Genomic DNA, 7,944 nt, shown 5'->3' with positions numbered 1-7,944 from the left:
TGAATTGCCTTGACGATGGTTGAAGCAATTTTTAACTCGGACCGGGTTCGTACATTTTTTCCCTTCGAAACCGGGTCATACAAAATCAAGGCAAAGTGCATTTTTAGTTTACTAGTTGGTATAGCACTTTAATTTTTCATTTTACTTTGACTAGATAAAGAGAGTAATTGATAATACAAATAGTATAAAGCTATATTTATTTACTCATAATTTTTTTAAATATATTTTTTAGCTTCATTCTTAAAGGACTTCTTACTTAAGACTTGTTAAATGTGTGTGTATAATTCAAATGAGTTAAAAGATATAAAGAATTTGATAATGAAACAATCTATTCAATCAAACTTTAGATCGATGAATAATTTTTTTTTATATGTATCAATTACATATTGAGTGTTTAAATGGATTGAAATTTTGGACATCAACATTGACTTGATTATTATTTGGACATTTGTGCTTATTCTATATACTTTATGTATTTCTACCCTATTCAAAAAGTATAATTATTTAAAAGAATTTTCAATAATTATAATTAGTTATTGTTTTGAAATGAATAATTAAGTTTAAATGAAAATATATTATTAAAATAATACAAATAGAGAATACAATTTTTTTTCCTTCGATCCCTCCATTATAAGATCTATAAATACTATATTGGTAAGCACATCCTAATCTTTACATCAAAAGCATACTTAATTACAAAGAAATAATAAAAAAAAATAGAAAAACCTAGTTCTTTGGCATCTTCGCCACTTTGTTATTTGTTGAAAATTTGAAAATAACGCTTCTAACCGTTCTCTCATAGTCTCCCACTTTTATATTCTTCATTTTCGAATTCTCATCAATTTCTCTGCATCTTTTTTATTGGGTCGATTGCTTGCTCTTGGGCATCGCAAAAATCTATAAATAAGGAATGTACATAAACATATTTCTGTATAGAAAATAGGAAACAAAATAAAATTAAGAAAAAGAAAATTAGAAGAGAGTAAAAAGCATGATTTGATTCTTTTTTACATCTTTAACTTGTTGTTGTGACTTGTGAACATGATTACAAAATAATAAAAGGAATGAGATATTTATACCAAAAATTTGAAAAGGGAAAAGAAATAATTAGTAAGAGTATGGAATATGAATAGGTGGAAGATAGATGGATGTGAATAGTTTTATAAGATATTTAATTTTTAATTAATTTCTAAAATGCATGTAAAGGAAAAATCATTTACCTTTCAACTTTTCACATACTCATACTTTAATTACTTTAATTTCACTAAACTTAAATATAATTAATTCAAAAAGTAGTAGAAGAGAGTGAGTTTCATACTTAATTATCTTTAAAAAGACCAAATTAAATATGAATTTACCATAAAACCAAATAGTGATTTGGAGCAGAAAACTAAATTTAAGGGTATAAGGGAGAGAGAAAAATTTCTCGACATTGAGGCTTTTATATATACTATAGATTTTCAAGTAAAATAAGAGAGAGATTTGTTAAATTGTTACATAGAAGTCTTGGTTGGCCTAATGAGCTCAGAAGTTACGGTAAGAGAGTTGGAACTTCAAGTCTTCGTTGGTCCAAAAAAATTATGGATCTCACCGTTAAAAAATAAATTTTATATCTTATTAACTTCTTACGTTATATAGCTTAAAGAGTCCACAACTCTAAATTTTATGATCTAAACTCATGATTTACAGACGTGTAAATAAATTATTGATAATTAATAAAATGATTTGTCATTTTATTAAATGTTTTAACATGCATAACTCAATCTAATAAACAAAATCCAAGGTTATTTCATGAAACTTAAACGGCATGTAGTTGACATAGAGTAGATTGTGTTCAAGTAATAGGTTGATTGATCGTTTACCTGTATTGTGTAGTTAGTGAAAGAGATTTCAGTTATAAATTAAAGGAATTAAGGCCACGTGGCGTATATATATGGAGTTTAGGGTTTCTAGGTGAAAAGGGTAAATATGTATTTATTAACCTGTCAGCGAGTACAATGCAAAAAAAAAAAAAAAATCTCTTCCTTTAAAACCTCTTCTCACAAACCATTATATTTTAGGGTTTCCAAACTTTTCGTCAAAATTTTCCTCTCAAACTTTTAATCTCAAGCTTTTCACCGTTATCACAAAATGAAGTTCAAAATGCTGAGATTCAAAGTGCTTCTATTTGGACAAAGAACAACAAGGTCCAAAAGAAAAAGGAAAAAACGTGCAAGTTATGAATCTCCATAAAAGACTATGGTATGCTCTTATTAACTTCCTTCAAGAGAGAATCTCCTTCTTCTTTATCTTCAGCTGTATAGAAACTGTGATGGTGATTCCAAAGATATTTTCATCAAAAGTATGGCAAACAATCCAGTATGACATTGACATAGACATGATTACTGTAACAGATACTGTAACAGCTGTATAGAATCTCCTTCTCCTTTTTTAACTATATAGTTCGACGGGATCACCAGTCCAGTATGACATTGACATAGACATGATTACGAGTGATTCGATGGGGTCACTCATAACCCGATTGTCTTAGTATTTCCTTCGGGTACACTAAAGACCAGATTGTTCTAGGTGTTCCTTTGGGTTCATCGAAGACCAAATTTGTTCCTACGGGATCACAAATTGTACGTGTTTGGGAACGTGCTAGTTCAGGGGTACTTCTTTACAAGACTCTAATGGGAAGTTAACAGACACCTAGCGGGACTAGTAATGGGTCCCTTACTGAGTATATGTTTATACCCACTCTTTTTATGTTTAATATTTCAGGCAAAGGTAAAGGTAGAGGAAAGTTGGCGAGCGATAGAGAAGGATTCGTGACATGCCATATGAGGACTCAGTTTTGCTTCCGCGTATAAGTATCAATGTTTTAATATTCTGTTTTAAATGAAAATTTAGTTTCCCTCTTTTCAAGAAAGTGTCTATTGTTATTGTTTCTTTTAGTAATTGTTTCTTTTAGTAATGACCTCAGCTTAATATAAAGAGTTGGGTCGTTACACTTTCTTTTTCGTCCTTTCATCTTCCTTTAAAACTCTTGTCACATACCATTAAATTTAGGGTTTTTGAACTTTTCGTCTCAAACATTTTTCTCTCAAACTTCTCTTCATTCAGAGAAAATAAGTGTCTAAATGTTGCAATTCAAGATGCTGCTATTTGGACAAAGAAGGATAAAATCAAGAAGAAAAAGGAAAAGACGTGCAAGGTGCTTTCGAAAATGTCTGCAAAAGACAATGGTATTGTCACACTCCCTCCCGGACTACCTGCTAGCTTAGACCGAAAGACGGTGTGAAGCCAACCGACAACACTTTTCTTTACTTATATCTGTCAACTCTACTAAAATCTTTAACGTGATAAACTTGCTAATCTAGTATATAAACTATTTTACATGCAACATAACACAATGGATCCTAGACTAATCATATACATACATGAAATGTAGCCCGAAAATAACTGATTTCACGAGTAAACCTGGAGACACCTTAACCAAAACATAACCAACAAAGGTTTATACAACCGCAGCTCCTAAAACTTACACAAACTGTGGAGTATCTATATCATACAAAGATATATACATCACAACACAACACACTTTATGCACAACTCTAACCCCGTACTGGCAATCGATATCGAAGCTTTAGCAGACTAAGGTAGTATATCAGACACCGGGAACTCGATCTCTACCTGAAAAGTAGGTAAAACATTTTGGAAGGGTAAGCTATGAAACCTAGTGAGTGACAATACTTTAAAACTATAATTCAGAACTCATGATAATCATTGAAAACTTAATCTAACAAGCAAATCGTTAACTGTAAATATTTTCAGAAAACAGTTCCTTCAAACATTCAATACGTATATCTATAAAATCTAGCAAGACATTTCTTGTTTATAAACTATTTAGCTAACATGACTTCATTACGTTATGCAGGACACGCCTAGTACAACCAACGTTTACTAGTTCTACGATGTAGTGAGGCTCGTCCAACACTCCATTGTCTTTGTCGTAGTGGGGCTCGCCCAGTACTCACGACAGCATCGTTGTCACGGAGTGCACTCAATGTTAACAACGGAACGTAACCTATGTGCACACGATATCCTATAGCCTCAGGCTCAAGACCTCAGTCTTGTAGTTAATGAAAATATCATAAAGCATACGAAAACATTAAAACGTGTATGCTTATATTAATCTTGCATAAACTCAAACTTACTTAGCTTGTTTGTGGAAAAACTGAAAATCTTAAAGTAATTCTTGCTTAAACTATGTTTTGCTTAAACAAATACCATTTCAACTACTTTTTAGAACTCATTAATTATGTGCTAACATGTGGATTCCATTATGAAATCTAAGTTCGAAACTCATACTCGAAAACTAAACATAGAAATCATATATCATTTATAAACTCGTAGTCAAGTACGTTAAACATTTAGTTATAAGAAACAATTTTTTAAAAAAGTATCATTTGCAAAACTTGTTTTTGTCACTCACAGTCTTAGACTAGTTTTTCGGTGTGTAAATCCGACCAATTTCTCTTGGCTTATCAAACAACCAGAACCAAGTATTAAAAACCTAAATATTATGATCTTAAAATGTTATGCTTGATATGTCTCACTAAAGATTATGCTTAAGAAGTCTAATTTTAAGAAATAAAACCATATTTCACACATTTCTCAAAATTTCCAGATTCGCAACATGACATTCAAATGATCATAACTTTTCCAATACTTAATCAAAGTGAGAGTTCTTTATGTCAAATATTCACTTTGAGGTCCTTTAAAACTTACTTCAAGACATATAAATCTGATTCCCTATTTATAATCTCAGACATCCCTCGAAACAGAACTGCTCCAATAATGGCGTACACCACGACCCCTTTAACTTGTCCCTACAATTTAACTTATTTTCAGTTATTTTTAGTTCATAATTTCTTCATGAAAGTTGTAGTAAATGGAATAATCTTTCAAATCATACCAATATAGAGATTCTAACTCCATCGGTACACCCAGAAATACTAAAAAAACCAGAGATCTCTTGATTTCGCGTGAAAACAATCTGCCCTGTCTTCTCTGTCAAAATTCACCCAATGAACATCAGAATTTTTTCAAGCTTTCTTCATAAATTTTTTTCAAAAATGAACTAGCTTTCAGTAAATTTAAACCTCACCTCTTAGTTTGTTGTGTAGCTCAAACCGATCAGAACACCAGAGATGTGCTTAATGAACTATAGAGAAGTTTGTCTTGCAAACTCCTCGTCTTCTTCAACATACATCTTTTGAACTTCTTCTTCTTCCTTTCTCAGCCTTCTAACCTTTGAAACCCCTTTGAGATTTGGTGAAGAAATGATGAAAAAAATGGTGAAGAATGGAATTAAGATAGCTTGGCGGTGGAGGGAAAAAGACGAAGAAAAAGAAAATTGGAATTTCTCTTATTTTTTCCTTCCTTTTTATCCTTTCTTTTCTTTTTTTTTCTTTTTCTTTTTATAGAAAAAAACATTAATTATATACTTAATTTCCAATTTCTTTTATTCCTTTGATATTAAAAAAAAATCCAAAGAAAATATCGAATTTACAGGTATGCTTTTATCAACTTTCCTAGATTCCAAAGCATCGCCCCACCCAAATTGAAAGTGAGGGAAATTCTAGAAAGGTGTTGTTTAGCTCAAGAAGGGGAAGAAGAAGAAGAAGAACCTATAAAAAGAAGAAGAAGAAGTAGTCATGGAGGCAGCTAGTGTATGCTAGTGTGCCACAAGCAACAACTTCCAGTAATCATAGATATGGTGAATCAACTTTGCAAATATTTAATGTGAAAAGACTTGTTAAGCATGAAGACTTGTTAAGTGTCAAGACCTTCTTGTTGAAGGTTTTCAGTTTCTTGGGAAGGGAATGAATGCCTAAATGTTTATTGCAATGAATGGAAGCTTATGAAGCTTTGTGAAAATAATGTATAACATTATCGCTTACGTGATGTAAAACGATTGTTTAAAAGAACTAATATTATCGCTTATATGTTTTAAACGATGCTTTAAAGTAATAAACATTATCCATTGGATGTTATTAAACGAATGTTTACATCTAATTACCACATCGTGCACCTTAATAAACAACAATCGTTTACGGAAGAGTCTAATGTTAATCTTTTACACACATTCAAACAACGCTTTGACTTCAATAAACAATCACATAGATTAATCAGTATGATCATTTTGATATTATTGGGAGATCTTACTTGACGATCATTTTGAGCGTATCGTTTACATAGAATAATGCGGTCATTTACATCTTTTAAAAGATCGTTTTGACTTAATTATACAATTGTTTATATATATATATATATATATATATATATATATATTAAACTGTAAGCGTAACTTTATCATTTTTATGTTATTTAACCGATTGTTTACACTTATCATGTAATTAATGTATGTGATTTCAGTTATATAATTAAGGTATTATGTCCACGCATCAAGCATGTGTAGAGTTTAGGGTTTGTGGGTAAAAATGGTAAATACGTGTGTTGTAAGCAATAATTTTTGCATTTTTTAACCTCTCAACGTGTATAAAGCAAGAAAATATTTCATTTTCTATTATAACCTTCTCACAAACAATTAGATTTATCAACTTTTCGATTCAATCTTTTCCTCTAAAAATTTTTCTCCTTCTATCAAAATAAGGTTGTGTTGAGATTCAAGATGCTGTTATTTGGACAAAAGACGATGAGATCAAGAAGAAAAAAGAAACAACGTGCAAGGTGCTTCAGAAAACACCTGTAAAAGACTATGGTATGCTATTAAAAACTTTTTAGATTGCGAAGACTCTTTCGGTCTGATTTGGAAGAGTATGGGATTCATAAGGGAAGATGACATCGATGTTTGGTGCACGGTTCTGGCGAAGTTGTGCAAGAGCTTGGTGAAGTGGATAACCCATCGAAGCTATGAATGTATTACCAAACATCGACGAAGACCTTCTTTTTGTCTTTAACCACTTACGAAGCAGGTGGTTGAGGACAAAGTAATTCGTTGTAGAACTGGTAGACAGGAAAGGAATAAATGCCTAAATGTTTAATGCAATAAATGCAAGCTTACGAAGCTTTGTGAAAATAATGTATAACATTATCGCTTACGTGATGAAAAACGATCGTTTAAAAGAATTAATATTATCGCTTATATGTTTTAAACGATGCTTTAAAGTAATAAACATTATCCATTGGATGTTATTAAATGAATGTTTACATCTAATTACCACATCGTGCACCTTAATAAACAACAATCCTTTACGGAAGAACAAAACCATTTACCATTAAGGGTCTAATGTTAATCTTTTACACGTATTCAAACAACGTTTTGACTTCAATAAACAATCGTGTAGATTAATCAGTATGATCATTTTGATATTATTAGAAGATCTTACTTGATGATCATTTTGAGTGTATCATTTACATAGAACAATGAGATTATTTACATCTCTTAAAAGATCATTTTAATTTAATTACACGATCGTTTATATATATTAAACAATAAACATAAATAATGGTTTACATATATCATTAAAAGATATGCGTTAACATGTTAATGAATGAGAATCGACATTTTAAAAAAGCACACAAATTTACAATATTGCCTCTTTGGTAAAAACCAATAATATTGTACCACCTTCTTCGTTTTCGGTCACTTCATTTGGAACGCACTGATCACTTAGCTTCAAGTCTGGAACATTTCCTATTCTCTTACTCTTTTCCTCTCAAACGTCTATTTTTCTCTTCAATGTCAAAAGGTGTGTTTCAATATAACTCTAAATTTTTGTTGCTGAACTATGTTATCACTGTCGTACTATAATTCTACGTTTTGTATTCTTCATATTTCAAACGTTTCCCCTTTCGTCTTGAACATGATCATTCTGTTGTTAAATTCTTACTCTCAAATATTTCCAATTAGATTAAACTTTTATTCTCGAGATT

The 7,944-nt window shown here is 31.0% G+C and overlaps 1 long non-coding RNA gene across 1 annotated transcript; it reads right to left on the bottom strand.

Annotated features, from left to right (window-relative positions):
- Positions 1 to 3,299: 3,299 nt before the first annotated feature.
- On the bottom strand, positions 3,300 to 5,318 carry LOC127144508 (uncharacterized). Its single transcript, XR_007816251.1, has 4 exons — positions 5,153 to 5,318; positions 4,961 to 5,055; positions 4,774 to 4,874; positions 3,300 to 3,675 (listed from the first exon to the last, which is right to left on the bottom strand). It is a non-coding gene; the product is annotated as an uncharacterized LOC127144508 (long non-coding RNA).
- Positions 5,319 to 7,944: the final 2,626 nt, after the last annotated feature.

This window comes from Cucumis melo, chromosome 12 (genome assembly GCF_025177605.1).
Source record: "Cucumis melo cultivar AY chromosome 12, USDA_Cmelo_AY_1.0, whole genome shotgun sequence".
Lineage (NCBI taxonomy): Eukaryota > Viridiplantae > Streptophyta > Magnoliopsida > Cucurbitales > Cucurbitaceae > Cucumis > Cucumis melo.
This window is presented reverse-complemented; position numbering and strand designations above follow the sequence as displayed.